This window comes from Schistocerca americana, chromosome 6, assembly GCF_021461395.2.
Source record: "Schistocerca americana isolate TAMUIC-IGC-003095 chromosome 6, iqSchAmer2.1, whole genome shotgun sequence".
Lineage (NCBI taxonomy): Eukaryota > Metazoa > Arthropoda > Insecta > Orthoptera > Acrididae > Schistocerca > Schistocerca americana.
In genome coordinates, this window is record NC_060124.1 from 253,876,511 (window position 1) to 253,895,418 (window position 18,908).

An 18,908-nucleotide genomic window follows, 5' to 3' on the forward strand; every position below is an offset into this window, starting at 1 on the left:
GATATTTCCCGTGTTCCGTGCTTAGCGCCGCTGCCGCCGTTTGTGCAGCTGCGGCGTGAATCGGCGTTAAGTGACTCCCATCTTTTCCCCTGCAGTTTAGTGCAGTACATGCAGGCCACGGCCTGTGAGGGCTACTGTTTTTGAGGCAGTGGCATTATACCACGTTCATCACGAGAATAAACCTGATGTAAACAGTAGACAATGTATTCTTCCGCGTTTGTTGGAACCTCATAGGATTTCGTGTGATGTGGAGTGGAAGCCAAGCTGTGTCGATTATATACAAGTAGATCATAAGGATACCTTTTATGTTGTGCATTACGGGCACATCGATTCTGTGATAATACGGGACAACAGCATTACCGGTGCATTTAACTTGGACAGCACTGGCCAGCCTGCTGGTCCAACTAACGTACAGTGATGTTAGCAGTTGTAATTAAGACGTAAATAGAGACGAGCACAGAAACTTTATATTTTTAAACAGAATTAAGTAACATACGGCCAAACTCCGGCAGTACGCTTCTTAGGGAACGAGATAGATCACATAACATGCTCTAATTCTTAACTAACAAAGTACTGTAATTAAAACAAGAGTGATGAAAATTCCTAACTCAAACACTGCGTAACGTTTTGTGTCAGCTGTATATGACATAAAGGCAAAGCGTATTGCAGGGATTTCGCCAGCTAGTTAAATACTGAAACCACTGAAGGAAATACTTCATCAGTCGTTTGGTAATCTCTGAACCCCTTCCAAATCCGCTCCGAGGAATACATGTCAGTACTGAACCTGCTGTCACTGCTACACTGATAATGAGCAATGAACAACAGCCGCGCAGTCTGAGGCGTCTTGCCACGTGTAACTAATTACAGGGGAGACTGCAATTGTGGCAAAAATACAACAAAAAATCATTGAAAGATTAGTTGATTAAACGGAGAATTTGAAAAATTTGTTGTTATACTTCTGTTCCAATGACATCAACAACATGTTGTTCAAATGGTTCTGAGCACTATGGGACTTAACATCTGTGGTCATCAGTCCCCTAGAACTTAGAACTACTTAAACCTAACTAACCTAAGGACATCACACACATCCAAACAACATGTTGTCATGGGGGTGTCTTTGTTACTGATCACTATGGCCTGCACCACTCAAAGATAACTTTGGGACAAATACATTTGTTTACTGCTAGAACAGTTTGCAAACATTACACTTTAGTAATTAGTACTGCAGTGACATATAAAGTTTAGTTCATTGCTTATACATATCTTAGTTCAGTGTAACTCAGAGTAATCTGCTTCCTGCTGCCGCTGCTGCTGAAGTCGTCATCCCGGTCCATTTCATCTGGAAACTGGATCTAGTTACGTGAATTCCATGAAGTAATCCAGGTGCCAAGTCGTTTTATACTCTTCGGAGTGTATTTCATTAGGTTATTGACAAAGGAATGTAAAACAAGGGGTTATTTTATTTCACACGGTTCGCGCGGCTTCCCCCGTCGTTGGTTCGAGTCCTCCATCGGGCATATATATATATATATATATATATATATATATATATATATATATATATATATATGTGTGTGTGTGTGTGTGTGTGTGTGTGAGAGAGAGAGAGAGAGAGAGAGAGAGAGAGAGAGTGTGTGAGTGTTGTCCTGTTGTCCTTAGCGTAAGTTAGTTTAAGTTGGATTAAGCAGTGTGTACCCCTAGGAACCGATGATATCAGCAGTTTGGTCCCATAGAAACTTACCACCACAGCAATCAACAACAGAATCCACGAACTCACCCAAGCGCTGAATTTTCTCTTCTTTTATGAAATGCAGTTCTGCATCGCACCAGCATTCGGCAGTGACACGCGACAGAGCTTCGTCTATTAGTTCCGGTACGTCTCTCAGCTTAAATGTGTTGTTATTCCTCGCGACAAACCCCTTTTAACTTGGCTTCGGATCAGCTGTATTGCTGCGTTGAGATCGCAGTGGTACGGCGGCAACTCTAAAAATGCAGTATTTGAATGATGTGTTCGATGCAGGGAAAATTATTGTTTCCCATGTTTCTAGAATGCTTATCACTCTGGCTCCAGTGAGGCGACGTCTGTGGTCTAAGACAGTGGACATAGCCCAAATAATCAGTATTTGTTTTTTCATTTTTGTCTGAAAATATAATTTGTAATGTTTCTTTAATTGAAATAGTCTTTAATGAAATATCGATGATTAAGAATTTATATTTGCAATGAAAACTGCAGTTTTGCGTACGATATGTAATTAAAAACAAGAAGACGTGCATTTTTCATGAAACATGACTAGTTATTTAGTCATTAGCGTATATTTAATGAATTTTAGATTTAAATGATGTAGGGATTCGAACTGAACAAAATAAGTCAAAGTGTGATTCGAACCAGCGACCCATGGAACACCCGACTATCATGTTCCACCTCTACCGATTAGACCTGGCGGCTCGTTACACAACTGCCCCAATTCTAGTACACTCAGTTCTGTGGAAAACTTCTCAGCCAATTTTCTCTGTACACTTGCGCAAAACATTAAGAACAATCTCTCTCTCTCTCTCTCTCTCTCTCTCTCTCTCTCTCTCTCTCTCTCGCCTTTTTTAAAAGTGTTCCACGCGCGTTTCACTACGGAGCAGGAAGCAGCGTCAGACGTTTTTGCAGTACATATTAACAGCACGACAATCGGAGCACTAAAATATCTTAAAAGTAATCATGTACCGTAACATAGCAATGAGAGATCTAATACATAAGTAGGGCCTGCTTTCAAGAGCGTAACAACAACTGTGCACGTGTGCTATGGCTACTGACCAACATCACGTTTATGTTTGTTTACATCGGGTTTCTTCGTATGATGAACGTAGTGTAGTAGACCTGTCTGTGACCCGGATCGCTGATCTAGTGGCGTGCGACGCAGCACCAGCGTAGAGGTTAAAATACAGAACTCGTTTTCGGGAGAAAGCAATTCGAAACCCACGCTATTGCTCAGACGAAGGTATTTTGAGCGTTCCGTATTCACATCCGGTGAAAGTTTTATTTCAGAATGAATTTTCACTTTGTAGTGGAGTGTACGCTGATTTGAAACTTACTAACAGATTAAAACTGTGTGGCGGACTGGGATTCGAACCTGGAACCTTTGCCTTTCGAGGGCAAATGCTCTGCCAAGTTCGCAGGTAGGAGATGAGGTACTGGCGGAAGTAAAGCTATGAGAGCTGGTAGTGTGTCGTGCTTAAATAGCTCTGTCGGTAGAGCACGTGTCTGCGAAACGCAAAGATCGTACGTTCGAGTCCCAGCCCTGCACAGTTTTAATCTGCCAAGGAGTTTCAGACTATGAACCGTTTCTCCAGCAAGACCAGAAGTCATTTCCTCTTTCGTCCTCCGTCGTTGTCCAACCGATAAAGCTCTTGCTCCTTACTGTTTCATCGGCATTAGATTGGTAAACTTTTACCTTACTTCTACGAAGGGACGTCACGGAATAGTGGCGGAATGTTGTTATTTGGAGGGCTAACTTGTTAGAACTCGAACGGCTGCGTACTCATTTTTAGCGTTGTAGACATCGTTTACTAGCACGACTCTTCTTGATAAAGACTGAAGAAAAATGTAATGATAAACATTTGGGTTTCACTTGTATAAAAGTCTTTATCTCCTTTCACCTTCTGTATGTTTCTAGCTGTTTTTCCTTTTTTGTAGAGTGCTCGTATTGAAGGAAAAATTCTGCCGAAAATGTATATTCGGTTGTAAGACTTCGCTAACGAAAATCACAGTTTGCGCATTTGGTGCACTGAATTTTTTATTTCTTTATTGTGTTTGCATTACCAGTGCCGAACAAACCCCAGGAATACCACTGTTGTTCCTGATTGTCCGACGCAAAAATAATGGTAGGGTCGTATGGCATTGTTACCTGACTGACACCGGGGCAGAGGGAGGCGCTATTTACAGCTGCGTTATTGACAAGATTTTTCTTTCTTCGCGCACAATCGCACCTTTCCTACGCGAAGGGCGAAATTCGGGTTCTAATAGTATTTGTTGAGTATAGGTGACAGTAATGAGTGCATGTGAAGTTTTAGTTTGTTTTTTGTGACAATAAGGGAGTGAGTGAAACCCGCTGCTTGCATGTAGTTTACACCAGTCGAAGAGCACAAAGGCGACCGCTAAACATGACGTCCAACCCGCAGACGGGTCACCATCAGTAGTGTATCAAATGGTTCAAATGGCTCTGAGCAGTATGGGACTTAACATCTGTGGTCATCAGTCGCCTAGAACTTAGAACTACTTAAACCTAACTAATCTAAGGACATCACACACATCCATGCCCGAGGCTGGATTCGAACCTGCGACCGTAGCGGTCGCGCGGCTCCAGACTGTGGCGCCTAGAACCGCTCGGCCACTCCGTCCGGATCGGAATTCAAGTTCGCAAAGGAAAGTAAATAGGCCGCGCCTTTTTGAAAGGAAATGTCACGTAATTCGCTTTAAGCAGTTTAAGGAAAAAATGAAAAACCTGAATCCGGATGATCAGATGGGAATTTGACCCATCATCCTCCCAAACACGAGTGCAGTGTCTTACAATGCGCCACCTCGCAGAGGTTTCCAAGACGAACAGTATTTTTATTTCTGTAGCTGGCTGCCCAATCATTGACGCCACCCGCGTGGGATTAGCCGAGCGGTCTAGGGCGCTGCAGTCATGGACTGTGCGGCTAGACCCGGCGGAGGTTCGAGTCCTCCCTCGGGCATGGGTGTGTGTGTTTGTCCTTAGGATAATTTAGGTTAAGTAGTGTGTAAGCTTAGGGCCTGATGACCTTAGTCGTTAAGTCCCGTACGATTTCACACACACACACACACACACACACATTGACGCCGAATGCTGTGAATACAAAAAGAAATCAATATGCTCTACGGTTTTATTGTCAGTTTCCGCTGTGTGTTCATTAGGGAGTATTTGAGTGTTCTTACAACTGACTTTCGAGATGAGTGTTTTCCCCGCCTCGCGGCAGGCAGGCGTGCTTTCGGCCTGTGAGACGCCGCACCGTATCGGCGGTTGTCAGTAGCGGGGCCAGCCAGCTGCTGCCTGCCACAGAGGCGTCGCTCGCGCCAGCACGCGCCGAAACAATACGGCGTCACGTGTCGCGTCACCTCCGCCACCGCATTCACTGGCCGCTCGGCGCCGTTCCAGTTTGCGTCACAGCGTGACGGACAGCTCGGCGGGCCGCGTTTTTGTACGCGTCTTTTTTGTTGTCGACTTTCAACGTCGTTCTGATCCTTACGTCACTTGCGGTCGAGCTCACTGTTACTAGTTGAATAGGTTTTCCTTGAGAACGCGGAGTTTTGGAAACACCTCAATGTGGAATAATTCAGACGATACACGGGATGTTAAATGAAGAGCTCTGTTTAGAAGAGGCATGGGCAACCACTGTTGACCCACGGGCATGATTCACATACTAATTAAACTCGAGGGCCGGGTCGTAACTTCAAACGACAGCAGCGCTCCTAGCTCATAAAGTCAAAACTATAGTGCCCGTAACGTTAATGTTTATGGGATAACGCACCAATATGAATGGCATCCCTTTCCTGAAACGCGATGCCGACAAATTATGCCTCAAAATTCTCGTTTTTGTGAGTACATTCAGTTTATGTTGACCCCAGCTTCAGAAGTTTACATTTATTTAAGTTCCGTGAACATTGTTTCTGTCTTTCCGACGTTTTGCTACAGCTCTATTAATGTCTCCAAATGCAACTAACTAACTAACTAGGTAGTTGCTGCCGACTCGTAGTTCTGTTCACGCCATCTGCCTTCTACAATTTCGCCACATTGTCGGCGCATTGTTGTGCGTGCTTCACCGGTGTGTGGGTTTCTCTCGTTAGGGTGCACAACAGGTGGATAGCAAGGCTCTCAAAATATTTCCTGGTCAAACACGTCCATAGAACAAAAGTACATTTGTAGTACATTAATTTGATTTATTTCCCTTTCATTAAATGTTAACGCATATATACCAATTTCATTTTTTATCGCACACATTATGTTATGTTCCACACTTTGTTTTACTATAACAGCTTTATGACGATAGCCATTTGCACGATGACGGATTGTGACGTGGTGCCATTTTGCATGTTAAATATCCTGCGACAGGGATTGGAGAGGGCAGGTCTCGATGAAATAGCAATAATGAATAAAATGTAAGAGACTGTGTGACGGCTGACGACAAGTTGTGTGTAATGTTGTGCTTCTTGCTGAGAACGATGACACAGAGCAAAGAGAAGGTGACATCCGGAGCCGTCACATGACGTCCAGCTGTTTGCTGGCGCCTAGAGCTCGCCTTTCCGATCGGGCGGACCACAACGACCAGAGGCACACTTCGCAGCCCGTGCAATAATTGCGAGGAGGCTTTTATGATTTACTCGGGATCGGTCTGGAGATGAGGAACTGCCCTCCCACACTGTCCGCGTGACAGCGGCGGTGAACGTTTCTTCCGCCACCGGGATTCGAATCGGATGCCGAGAGCAACCAAATGAACGTCAGACCAACCTAGTTCTAAATGTTTAACTAGGGGCCCTAAGGGACTCTTCGATTTTCTTCATACGTATAGATTGTGAAGGGTAGTGGCCGGACTACAGTGTACTAATCCAGTACGACACGACCGCAAAAAAAAGGTTCGAAAAAGTGACCTTGAAAGGTTAGAAGATTTACGAGTGGAGTTACGCGCGAAACATAATCCAGCAATATGATTCCCCGGTAGCTGACTGTGTAGCGTATCAGCCTTTGTAAACGTGAAGTCCTTCGTTCGATTCTCGGTGGTATCGTTTTTGTTTAATTTATTGCAATGCTGCATTTACTGTTAAATGGAAAAATAAAAAAAGTATTGAATCATATTTTGTAGAGTGAAAGTAACATCTGTTTATTTTTAATTACTAATTGCGTGAAAGTACGAATGTTCTCTGTAAATTAAAATTAGGTACAAAAATGCGAAACATCAAAAACGTAATAGAATACCTTTTTATCTCTGTAGACTGCACAATAGTATCGATGTATTTGTTTGTGTGTATAGTAATTACAAATAAAAGGATGTTTTTTTAAAATTATGTTTTAGTATTCGGTATTTATCATTCTCATTTGACAATAAACATACACTGATGAGCCAAAACATTATGACCATCTGATCGATATCTTGTGTATCCGTCTTTGGAACGAAATACACTATGTGATCAAAAGTGTCGAGACACCTGGCTGAAAATAACTTGCAAGTTCGTGCCGCCCTCCATCGGCAAGGCTGGAATTTAATATGCTGTAGGTCCACCTTTAGCCTTGATGACAGCTTCCACTCTTACAGGCATAGTTCAGTCAGGTGCTGGACGGTTTCTTGGGGAATGGCAGCCCGTTCTTCACGGAGTGCTACACTGAGGAGAGGTATCGATGTCGGTCGGTGAGGCCTGGCCCGAAGTCGGCGTTCCAAAACATCCTAAAGGTGTTCTATAGGATTCAGGTTGGGACTCTGTGCAGGCCAGTCCATTACAGGGATGTTATTGTCGTGTAACCACTCGGCCACAGGTGCTCGATCGTGTTGAAAGTTAAAATCGCCATCCCCGAATTGCCTTCAACAGTAGGAAGCAAGAAAGTGCTTAAAGCATCAATATAGGGCTGTGCTGTGATAGTGGCACCCAAAATAACAAGGGGTGCAAGCCCCCTCCATGAAAAACACGATCACATCGTAACACCACCGTCTCCGAATTTTATTGTTGGCACTACACATGCTGCAGATGACGTTCACCGTACAATCGCCATACCCACACCCCGCCATTGGATCTCCACATCGTGCACCGTGGTTCTTCACTCCACACAACCTTTCTCCACTGTTCAATCGTCCAATGTTTACGCTCCTTACACCATGCGAGGCGTCGTTTGGCATTTTCCGGCGTGATATGTGGCTTATGAGCAGCCACTCGACCATGAAATCCAAGTTTTCTCCCCTCCCGCTTAACTATCGTAGTACTTGGAGTAGACCCTGATGCAGTTTGGAATTCCTGTGTGATGGTCTGGATAAATGTCTGCCTATTACACATTACGACCCTCTTTAACTGTCGGCGGTGTCTGTCAGTCAACAGACGAGGTCGGCCTGTACACTTCGTGCTGTACGTGTCCCTTCACGTTTCCACTTCACTATCACAGCGGAAACAGTGGACCTAGGGATGTTTAGGAGTGTGGAAATCTCGCGTACAGACGTATGACACAAGTGACACCCAATCACCCGACCACGTTCGAAGTCCGTGAGTTCCGCGGACCGCCCCATTCTGCTCTCTCACGCTGTCTAATGACTACTGAAGTCGCTGATGTGGAGGAACTGGCAGTGGGTGCCAGCACAATGCACCTGATACGAAAAACGAATGTTTGTGGGGGACGTCCGTATACTTTTGATCACATAGTGTACATCACTGACTCTGCGTATCAGGGATCAAACAGTTTGTTGGTAGGTTTGAGAAGGTACATGGCATTAGATGTCTATGTACAGGTTATGTAATTAGCGTAATGAATGGGCCGCTGATTTCCGTACGCGGTGATGGCACCCAATAGCGACCCAGGCGGGTTCCACAGGATTTGCATCAGGCGAATTTGGTCGCCGAGACGGAAATTTGAGTTCACTATAATGCTACTGAAGCCACTCTAGCACTGTTCTGACACCGAGACTCGGACAGTTATACTGATGAAAGATAACATCGCCGTCGGGAAAGACAGTAAGCATGAAAGGATGTAGATAGTTCGCAGGTGTCATTGTGTGTTCGATTACTGCCACAGTTCCCATGGAAGGGTAGGAGAATGTCTCCCATAGCGTAATACTGTTCCCATCAGCCTGCATCCGTGGCACTCTGCACGTTTCGAGCCACCGTTCACCTCGATGACGGCGTTTGTGGAGATGACCATCGACGCAGTATAGCAAAAACGTGATTCACCTGAACAGCCGACTCGTTGCCATTCATCGACGTTCGAATCCCGATGATCCTGTGCACACTGCAATCGTAACTGACGATGTCGTTGGGTCGACATGTAACATGTAGGGGCAGTCTGCTGCGGAGCTCCATGTTCAACAATGTACGATGAACGGTGTGCTCCAAAACATTTGCGCGTGCACCAGCATAGTGCTCTTTCGGCAGAGACGCCACGGATCACCATCTGTCCTACTTTACAGAGCAGACAACCCTCCGAACCTCACGTTCTTTGAGGAGTCGTATACAACCAACCATTTTGCGCCTAGTGCTAGTCTCACTGCCCTACCTCTTTCAGTAAAAGCTCACGAAAGTAGCACGTGAACATTCGACCAGCTTCACCGTTTTCGAGATACTCGTTCACAGGCTCTGCGCAATAATACACTACTGGCCATTAAAATTGCTACACCAAGAATAAATGCAGATGCTAAACGGGTATTCAATGGACAAATATATTATACTAGAACTGACATGTGATTACATTTTCACGGAATTTGGGTTCATAGATCCTGAGAAATCGTACCCAGAAAAACCACCTCTGGTCGTAATAACGGCCTTGATACGTCAGGGCATTGAGTTAAACAGAGCTTGGATGGCGTGTACAGGTACAGCTGCCCATGCAGCTTCAACACGATACCAAAGTTCATCAAGAGTAGTGACTGGCGTATTGTCACGAGCCAGTTGCTCGGCCACCATTGACCAGCCATTTTCAATTGGCGAGAGATCTGGAGATTGTGCTGGCCAGGGCAGCAGTCGAACATTTTCTGTATTCACAAAGGCCCGTACAGGACTTGCAACATGCGGTCGTACATTATCCTGCTGAAATGTAGGGTTTCGCAGGGATCGAATGAAGGGTAGAGCCACGGGTCGTAACACTTCTCAAATGTAACGTCCACTGTTCAAAGTGCCGTCAATGCGAACAAGAGATGACCGAGACGTGTAATCAATGGCACCCCATACCATAACGCCGGGTGATACGCCAGTATGGCAATGACGAATACACGCTTCCAATATGCGTTCACCGCGATGTCGCCAAACACGGATGCGACCATCATGATGCTGTAAACAGAACCTGGATTCATCCGAAAAAATGACGTTTTGCCATTCGTGCACCCAGGTTCGTTGTTGAGTACACCATCGCAGGCGCTCCTGTCTGTGATGCAGCGTCAAGGGTAACCGCAGCCATGGTCTCTGAGCTGATAGTCCACGCTGCTGCAAACGTCGTCGAACTGTTCGAGTAGATGGTTGTTGTCTTGCAAACGTCCCTATCTGTTGACTCAGGGATCGAGACGTGGCTGCACGATCCGTTACAGCCATGCGGATAAGACGCCTGTCATCTCGACTGCTAGTGATACGAGGCCGTTGGGATCCAGCACGGCCTTCCGTATTACCCTCCTGAACCCACCGATTCCTTATTCTGCTAACAGTCATTGGATCTCGACCAACGCGAGCAGCAATGTCGCGATACGATAAACCGCAATCGCGATAGGCTACAATCCGACCTTTATCAAAGTCAGAAACGTGATGGTACGCATTTCTCCTCCTTACACGAGACATCACAACAACATTTCACCAGGCAACGCCGGTCAACTGCTTTTTGTGTATGAGAAATCGGTTGGAAACTTTCCTCATGTCAGCACGTTGTAGGTGTCGTCACCGGCGCCAACCTTGTGTGAATGCTCTGAAAAGCTAATCATTTGCATATCACAGCATCTTCTTCCTGTCGGTTAAATTTCGCGTCTGTTCAAAAAATGGCTCTGAGCACTATGGGACTTAACATCTATGGTCATCAGTCCCCTAGAACTTAGAACTACTTAAACCTAACTAACCTAAGGACAGCACACACATCCATGCCCGAGGCAGGATTCGAACCTGCGACCGTAGCAGTCGCGCGGCTCCGGACTGAGCGCCTAGAACCGATCGCGTCTGTAGCACGTCATCTTCGTTGTGTAGCAATTTTAATGGCCAGTAGTGTAATAAACTGACCTTCGTCAACGTCGCTTATCTCAGTGGATTTCCCCCAATTGCAGCCCATATCTTCGCTAGGGTGATCCTCCTTCAATACCAGCTCCGGTTACATGGATTTGATGCAACGTCACGTGGCCGCAACGCCACCAGGCGCCATCCACGTCGTGGTGGGCAGTGGTCATAATGTTTTGCACTATCAGTGTAGGATACAGGGTGGGCGCGAGAGAACCTTACACTTTCAAAAATTCATACGTGTGAAACAGTAGAAATTATTCCTTTCAGTCTTACTGTGTTAGTGGAGAATCTCTGTTAGTCCTTTTCTTCGGATTCTAGGGACTCGAGATGTGCTCTTCGTGTCACATAGCAAACCTCGAGACGATGTCAATCACTTTGTCATTCACATAACCTCATTTAAAATATCAGAAGGAGTTAAGTCTAGTGATCGTGGTGGCCATCTGTAGCTTGAGGAGACTTGAATTTCAAGCCCTGTAAGTATGAAGAGAATCGGAGAACGGCGCTATTCCATACGAAATAACCCAACCGCGCCTCTCGTGCATTGTGGTGTGACACTGTTTCGTTTCGGCCTATAAACTGTTATCGGACGCCAGAGGCCACATTGAGACTGCAGCTTCTGCGCAGTGGGTCACTCACTCACACACACACACACACACACACTCTCTCTCTCTCTCTCTCTCTCACACACACACACACACACACACACACACACACACAAACACACACAGGGACGGGGTCGCTGCCATGAGTGCACCAGGACTGCGCGGACACGCCCGCTAGCGCAGCCATGGAATAATGCATGGCGGCGCCGCGTGGCGTGGCCCAGCCCGCTCCTGATGACGCCCGCTTCTTTGTTTGCAGTTGCGGCCATCTTTTATTCACTGCAGCCGCATGGACCGCGATGAGCGAGTTATCAACTGCTCCACGGTACCTGGCACCGTTCGTTGGCACCTGCCAGTTTTTACGCGCTCGGTGCCTGCCAAACATGCGACACGTTTCGTTCTCAGCCGTTCGCGTAGCATCCACGTATACGGAAGTGTGGAGTGCGAGGTATGGCACTGTAGGAGGTAAAGCAGCCTGTACTTTGTACTAGGCGCGATCCAGTTGTAGGGTGCTCGCCCTTGCCTTCCTCTGACCTTTGACCTGCATGCCCCTATGCATAGTGCGACATTGCATTTTTCACTTGTGCAAAACATTGCCAAAAGTACACGAAGTTGCAAGTCACCGAAAAATTTCTTGGCCTGACTAGGGATTGCATTCCAGAGCATTAATATTGTAGTCTGACATTTACCAATTCAGCCATAGAGTCACATAACTCAGCGTAATTTCTTACCCACTAGAAGTTCCTTTTCTCATCTGAAAGACTCCGATTTGGGCGAATTAACGACGAGGGTAGACAAGCCGGCCAGCCAGGATGTACGTTTCAGGCGGTTTCCCACATCCCGCCAGGTGAATACCTGGCTGTTACCCCAATCCCGCCTCAGTTACGCGATTTGCAAACATTTAGAACACATTCGCTCACGTTCACATGACGCGCAGACTGCTGTGGTACACATATTCTGTCCCAGGGGGCAGGGGGGGGGGAAAGGGGGTAAAGGAACGGTGACAGGAAGGGCATCCGGCCACCCCTCAAAGTAATCCGTTGATAACCTTGCTGAACCTGCGCAGATGGGGACAAAGGCACAAGAAAAAGAAAACAAAACAGTAGCAGTACTCCGATGAGGTACCAGTTGCAGTGCAAGGGCGTTGTTCTAAACCTGGCGCTGACACGCAGATGTCTTACGCAATTTCTCAAGTTCGCTACACTACTGGCAGGAGGTGTGTCTCCATATGATGGACAGTCCCTTGTGTCTCACGGTAGCTTTATACACATCACTGTCTGATACTATCAAGGTCAGTGGCCGTGAATTTTTTTTTTTTTTTTTCTTTGCTCAAGAGCTAATACTGACATTGTGGACGGGCATCTCGTGCCGCATAGGTCTGTGTGCCGATCTTATTATTAAGAGGTAAGCTGTAAAAATTAGTATGTTATGAGCTCCCAGTACACTCGCTGTTGTATGGGGGGCATAAATTGCTCGCCATCCCCCCAACTACTAATTGTTAAAAGTCGACATCATTCGGAAAACTTCGTGATGATTGTCTGTGTTTCAGATTGCTGCTGTCCGCAGCTTGTAACACTGTAATTGCCCGACGAGGTAGTGGTGTGTTGTCTGTGTGAGAGGATGGTTAATTGTTTAGTAATAATAACTGTACTCATACTTAAATGCATTACGCAATAAGAGACACGATCACAAATGTTTACAAAATGTTTTGATTGTCGTCTTCTGCTACTCATTGCGTTCTATTACAACAGGCTTAATTTGACAACAGGCTTAATTTTCTCTCAAATTCTCTGCTACGAATATGCACTGCATATGAAAATGACTGTGTGTCTATAATCCGCATTCACGAATCCATCTTCCTTTCATCTGACATTTACACCACAACAGCTAATCGGTAAGTAACACCCACGTCCATGAGTTGTCAGCACTGGAAGACAAACAATAAAACACTCCCACTCTCATACCATCTAACCCCGAAGTGGCCCCTTTACTTACCCCTCTGTCCCTGAGGGAACTGGCCAAACTTTTCCCAGCTCACCGCCTAATTCACCAACGGCAATTAAAAGCAAGCACATCTTAAAATATTACTGTCTCTGATGGTATTTTTGTTTGTCATTGAAACAAAACCACACCCTTAACGAGCTCCTAGCGTTAGTTAACGTTTTGGGATTCGCCTGTTAGTTGCTGGACGCATATTGTTATAAAATACGGCTAAGAACCGCGGGCCGCACAAATGCTTGATCCCGGTCGCATTTCGTCTGAAACCATCACCATTGGCACCTATCGAAAACTACAGGGCTGCGTCTAGAGATATTGTGCGGTAAAATATAAACGTCAACCTGGGTGGGCATTGTTTATTTCCTTTATATTATTTGACGTAAGGGTTCGGAGTACGAGGCCAACATGTTCGCGCGTGCACACACATACACACACACACACACACACACACACACACACACACACACACACACACACAGAATCATTTTATATTATATTAATCAGCTTTAACATAAGATACAAAACATCACACCATCACATTAAAAAGTTCCCATACTTTAATTAAAAATGAATGTAATAGGGTTGAGAAAAAAACCTCCAATGTCTATCAGATGCTGTTGTAATTAATTTGTACTAGTGTACGAGTGTCACTCCAGAAGATACGCTCAATATTTTTTCCGACACTACTATTTATTTTCCACAACTTTCAGCTGCGTTAGGCCACCGTGGAACCGTATAACTGTATAGCGGAAGTCAGCACCAGGACTATTGAGCCACTGTTTAGCAGCCTTCACAAGGGAGTCGTCATCTTCAAATCTCGTTCCACAAAGGGATTCCGCCAGTTTACCGAAAAGGTGATTGTCAGACGGTGTCTGATCGGAACTGTAGGCTGAATATTTCAGTGTTGTCGACATAAGCTTTGTGGTCTCGGTGACGGTTTTCTCACTGACGTGTGGTCTAGCGTTATTATGCAACAGCAAAAGACCTGTTTTTACCGATACTGTCTAACGCGACACATTCAAGCATGAGCTTCTTTTAAAGGTTCCCTCATACCAGTCAGAACTGAAAGTTATTGCGTGTGACCATGATATACACATGCAACAGTCCTTCTGAATCAACAAACACAGTAGCCATCACTTAACCTGCTGAAAGCTCGCATGATACCATTCCAATTCTTGTAAGGAAGTCATCTCAAGAATTCTCGTACGATTCCGAAAGTTCGCTGCACACTGTCTTCCGTGTTTCTTTGTGGGCATCCAACAAAATTCTCGGAACCCACCAGGCTCAAATCTTTTTCAGCTTCAACAGTCTCAGCATCCTACACACGCTCCCTTCTACTACTCCCACTCGGATTGCCATTTCGTTCTCTGTATGCGTTTGTCAGCCAAAATCAGACTGCGAATACGCTGCACATTGTCGGGAGTTTGTGCAGTGCTCGGTCTGCCGCAACGCCGGAAGTCGCTAGAACTGGCGTCCCGACTTTCACCAGATAATCTGCTTGCCCATCGACTAACTGCGGTCAACAGTGTCGTCCTCATACAACTTCTTCGATCTCTTGTGAATATTTGTCACTGTCTGGTTTTCTCAGCATGGGAACTCTATAACAGCATGTTGCCGCAGACGAACATCAGGCATAGCAGACATGTTGACTAGTGCTGTGAAGTGCGACTTGCGGAAACATGCTGAATTAAATCTGAATACAAGCGAGTAGAATGTTCCTGTGACCTCCGTTAAAAGCAGAGATGTAGCACAAAACTACAGTTTTTGAAAAAAGTGCATTTCTTTTGGAGTGCGCCTGTAGCTGTACAGCTAGCAAAAGAACATGTGGTTGTCACTTTCATCTTATGGCAGATGCGTAATGGGGATGCCTTCAGGCCAGTGTGATGTAGTTGTTTCTTGTAGGAAGTGGCGTAATTTTGGCCTTTGTGTTTGGAGGCTCTTGCCATCGTGCGTTCCACTTCTCTTAGATTACTAGTTTCAGGACGTGTAAACCTCAGCAACTCGTACTCCTATATTTTGCCACTCTCCGTCGTAATTGCCTATTTTGGCTATCTTGTCTGCTGTTTCATTTCCAACAATGCTGCAGTGAGTTGTTACCAACCACCTTCTTGAGAGCTTCGGTAAAATCATTTCGTCATACGCCGGTGGATGACTGTTTCGTCCACTGTAAAGGTAACTCGATAATTCTAGCAATGGTCTTCTGTATGAGTGACGGGTTCTATATTTTAGCAGAACAGTGGACACTAATTCCAAGGCGATCCGTGATAATTTCGGGTTCAGTGTCTTATCCATGTTGTGCTACTTTAAGAAGAAGAAAGAGTAGAGTTAGTATGAATAGGGATGGTGTTGGCAATAACTTGTGAAAGATCGTAGCGTGTAACTACACCCATGCAGGGCGTTAATTGAAAACCCAAATGTTGTTGTTGTTGTTGTGGTCTTCAGTCCTGAGACTGGTTTGATGCAGCTCTCCATGCTACTCTATCCTGTGCAAGCTTCTTAATCTCCCAGTACCTACTGCAACCTACATCCTTCTGAATCTGCTTAGTGTATTCATCTCTTGGTCTCCCTCTACGATTTTTACCCTCCACGCTGCCCTCCAATACTAAATTGGTTATCCCTTGATGCCTCAGAACATGTTCTACCAACCGGTCCCTTCTTCTAGTCAAGTTGTGCCACAAACTCCTCTTCTCCCCAATCCTATTCAATACTTCCTCATTAGTTATGTGATCCACCCATCTAATCTTCAACATTCTTCTGTAGCACATTTCGAAAGCTTCTATTCTCTTCTTGTCCAAATTGTTTATCGTCCATGTTTCACTTCCATACATGGCTAGACTCCATACAAATACTTTCAGAAACGACTTCCTGATTCTTAAATCTATACTCGATGTTAACAAATTTCTCTTCTTCAGAAACGCTTTCCTTGCCATTGCCAGTCTACATTTTATATCCTCTCTACTTCGACCATCATCAGTTATTTTGCTCCCCAAATAGCTAAACTCCTTTACTACTTTAAGAGTCTCATTTCCTAATCTAATTCCCTCAGCATCACCCGACTTAGTTCGACTACATTCCATTATCGCCGTTTTGCTTTTGTTGATGTTCATCTTATATCCTCCTTTCAAGACACCATCCATTCCGTTCAACCGCTCTTCCAAGTCCTTTGCTGTGTCTGACAGAATTACGATGTCATCGGCGAACCTCAAAGTTTTTATTTCTTCTCCATGGATTTTAATACCTACTTCGAATTTTTCTTTTGTTTCCTTCACTGTTTGCTCAATATACAAATTGAATAACATCGGGGAGAGACTACAACCCTGTCTCACTCCCTTCCCAACCACAGCTTCCCTTTCATGTCCCTCGACTCTTATACGAGGGCAGTTCAATAAGTAATGCAACACATTTTTTTTCTCGGCCAATTTTGGTTGAAAAAACCAGAAATTTCTTGTGGAATATTTTCAAACATTCCCGCTTCGTCTCGTATAGTTTCATTGACTTCCGACAGGTGGCAGCGCTGTACGGAGCTGTTAAAATGGCGTCTGTAACGGATGTGCGTTGCAAACAACGGACAGTGATCGAGTTTCTTTTGGTGGAAAACCAAGGCATCTCAGATATTCATAGGCGCTTGCAGAATGTCTACGGTGATCTGGCAGTGGACAAAAGCACGGTGAGTCGTTGGGCAAAGCGTGTGTCATCATCGCCGCAAGGTCAAGCAAGACTGTCTGATCTCCCGCGTGCGGGCCGGCCGTGCACAACTGTGACTCCTGCAATGGCGGAGCGTGCGAACACACTCGTTCGAGATGATCGACGGATCACCATCAAACAACTCAGTGCTCAACTTGACATCTCTGTTGGTAGTTCTGTCACAATTGTTCACCAGTTGGGATATTCAAAGGTTTGTTCCCGCTGGGTCCCTCGTTGTCTAGCCGAACACCATAAAGAGCAAAGGAGAACCATCTGTGCGGAATTGCTTGCTCGTCATGTGGCTGAGGGTGACAATTTCTTGTCAAAGATTGTTACAGGCGATGAAACATGGGTTCATCATTTCGAACCTGAAACAAAACGGCAATCAATGGAGTGGCGCCACACCCACTCCCCTACCAAGAAAAAGTTTAAAGCCATACCCTCAGCCGGTAAAGTCATGGTTACAGTCTTCTGGGACGCTGAAGGGGTTATTCTGTTCGATGTCCTTCCCCATGGTCAAACGATCAACACTGAAGTGTATTGTGCTACTCTTCAGAAATTGAAGAAACGACTTCAGCGTGTTCGTAGGCACAAAAATCTGAACGAACTTCTCCTTCTTCATGACAACGTAAGACCTCACACAAGTCTTCGCACCCGAGAGGAGCTCACAAAACTTCAGTGGACTGTTCTTCCTCATGCATCCTACAGCCCCGATCTCGCACCGTCGGATTTCCATATGTTTGGCCCAATGAAGGACGCAATCCGTGGGAGGCACTACGCAGATGATGAAGAAGTTATTGATGCAGTACGACGTTGGCTCCGACATCGACCAGTGGAATGGTACCGTGCAGGCATACAGGCCCTCATTTCAAGGTGGCGTAAGGCCGTAGCATTGAATGGAGATTACGTTGAAAAATAGTGTTGTGTAGCTAAAAGATTGGGGAATAACCTGGTGTATTTCAATGCTGAATAAAACAACCCCTGTTTCAGAAAAAAAATGTGTTGCATTACTTATTGAACTGCCCTCGTAACTGCCATCTGGTTTCTGTACAAATCGTAAAATGAAAATCGCAAAAGGATGCCTTCTATTCAGTTCCATTAAAACAGAACATTGGCTTTGTTCCGAATCTGTTACTCATCCTCCTCGACGTACAGTTTTCAAGTTATCAGACTCGAATGCAGGTAGAGCACGGTTTACAATAAAAATAAGGCATTAAATTAATATTTGTTTTAAATTCCATAGAGCTTTTCGTGTAGAAAAGGTTTGGCCTTGCGTATCGAATTCCACTCGAATACTCACTCGAGCTGATGTCTTTCCACTTGCTGTTGAAACTCATGGTAACATGTTTTGACAGATTGAGATCTGTTGGCGAAATTTGCCTTTTTCTGCATTCAGTTGGTCGTTTTACCGCATATTTTTTGCTAACATGCTCTCTTCAACTTCAGGTGATACAATACAAATTAAAACAGTTGCTTGCGTCAGTTACATTTTTAATTAAAATTCACGATTCGTTTAGACCATTTGCACACTCCCCCTCAAGTGGATACGGTGGCTCACATAGCGGCTTGTTGCTGCAGTTCACCTACCTTGCCTTTTATTTCGGAACACGAAAATTATATGTCACTTACCATTCACAAAATGTTACCGTTTATAAGAAAATTACTAAGGGTATTCTAGT

The 18,908-nt window shown here is 45.2% G+C and overlaps 1 protein-coding gene across 6 annotated transcripts in view; it reads left to right on the forward strand.

Moving 5' to 3' along the window:
- LOC124619301 (LIM domain-binding protein 2) overlaps positions 1–18,908 on the forward strand; it is an 800,176-nt gene that overhangs the window by 113,226 nt on the left and 668,042 nt on the right. The gene's annotated exons all lie outside the window — the stretch shown is intronic.